General features: G+C 52.4%; 1 pseudogene; it reads left to right on the plus strand.

Annotated features, from left to right (window-relative positions):
• Window positions 1–427: 427 nt before the first annotated feature.
• LOC144768956 (double-stranded RNA-specific adenosine deaminase-like) lies at window positions 428–1,453 on the plus strand (annotated as a pseudogene).
• The last annotated feature ends 460 nt before the right edge of the window (window positions 1,454–1,913 follow it).

A 1,913-nucleotide genomic window follows, 5' to 3' on the forward strand; every position in this document is an offset into this window, starting at 1 on the left:
ACTGCAAAAACATACTTCATACATTCCACGCGGTCTTTCTTCTTAGTGATGCGTATCTCCATTTTACACCGCTATCGGCTGTGTCCTCGGGAGAACCTCTCTTTCTCTGCCTTTGTGATCAGCATACACAGAGCTGCTTCAGCACAATCCTCTCGGGCCTGGTTCCTGCTGTGCGCGCAGACGGCCGGAAACCAGCGAGAGCCCACTTTGGTTTGAAAGATAAACCGAGGATTGCCCTGCGATCCTGACACCTCGACGAGTTTGAATTCAGCGGAACAGCCTTTGGCACGGGCATACTCCTGAACGCCCTTCATAGCCAGTTCCAGCCCCGGCCGCGGGAGGACGCTGCCCCCCCCCCCCCAGACCGCCAGAAATCGTTTCTGAAGGTTTTAAAATCCCATACATGGCTTTTCAGAGAGGACACCGTATGGATTTCCATGGTAAGCAGGCTCCAGGCAGGAGGCCATCCCCTGCCAGGCACCAGAGTGGGCAGCGCTCTAATCCTTTCAGTTCTGATGGATCTTCAAATGAACCCCCAAATAAGCGGATAAAGGGGAGTCCACACCGCTTCAATGACAGTCCTACTACAGATGATAGGCCAGAGTGGCCAAACGCATTGAGCAGTCACCCCGAGTTTCAATGGATGGCCAACAGACCCGAGGCGCGTGATGACGATGCACCCGTTGATCTTGTGCCATATGTGTCGCCACTGGAGAAGCTGATGCAGTGCATTGAGAAGAACCCGGTGAGCGGCCTGATCGAGTACACTCAGTTCATGTCTCAACACTGCGAGATCGAGCTCGTGCAGGAGATGGGGCCATCTCATGATCCAAGATTTACAATGCAGGGGGTGATTGATGGGCGGCAATTTCCAGCTGTCGAAGCCTCCAGTAAAAAGGTGGCAAAGAAGAACGCCGCCGGTGCTGCTCTGAGGACCCTGCTGTATGAGTTACAGGGTGGAGAAGTGCCAGAGGAGGCTCCAGCGAGGGTGACTCAAGAGGCTGAGACCCAGCCGCTGCCGTCATCCTCGACTTCCGCTCTTCCTGTAAAGAGTCCGATCAGCGTTCTAATGGAGGTTGCACAAAAGCGAGGAGTAGCCTGCAAAGTCCAGTTGGTGTCTCACGATGGCCCACTCCACGAACACCAGTTCAGCTTCTGTGTAACATTTGGTGACCGGATCTTTCCAGCAGTTTCTGCCAACAGCACAAAGTTAGCAAAGCAAATGGCCGCCGAGGCAGCACTGAAGGAGCTGGAAAGAGAACCAGGCGGGTCACTCATTCCAGAAAAGGCACCAAAAATACAAGCTCCTACAAAGTAAGTATTTTCTTCTGCCAAACTTAACCATGGTAATACCAAAGCTTCCAGACCATGTAGTGTTGAAGAACCAACATTTTGTTGCAGTGAATTAACTGCATGGGAGTATTGGGAAGTTGGTATTGATGTTCTGTGCTAAGGCACGGGAAGTTGAGAGCGTATATTCAGTTTACCTCTCACAAGTCAGGTCCCGGGCCGGCAGCCAATCACTGTGCGGCCAGGGGAATGACGTCACGAGGTGTCCCGGGCGGGCAGCCAATCACAGCACGGCACGGGACAGACGGCAACAAGGGGCGGGACTTAAAAAAAGAGTCGGAAACGCCCACGATTCGCGTTCTGACCGGGAAAAAGTGATTGACAACGATGTCTTCCAATGGCTAGCCTCCATTTATGGAGCTAGCCAATGGAAGAAGGGGCGGGTTCAAGTCCCCCATACTGTTCTAACATTAGATTTCGCCTGCGCGAACTCTGCAGCGCAGCGGATCGCCAGGCGAAATCTAAAAAACCCAGTTAGGCCCTGGTGAACTTTCTGTTATACCAGCGTACTGTCACATAATTTCAAGAATTTCACATTACACTTAAATTACGTCACCTGGCAC

The sequence above is a fragment of the Lissotriton helveticus genome, chromosome 7 (genome assembly GCF_964261635.1).
Source record: "Lissotriton helveticus chromosome 7, aLisHel1.1, whole genome shotgun sequence".
Classification (NCBI taxonomy): Eukaryota; Metazoa; Chordata; class Amphibia; order Caudata; family Salamandridae; genus Lissotriton; species Lissotriton helveticus.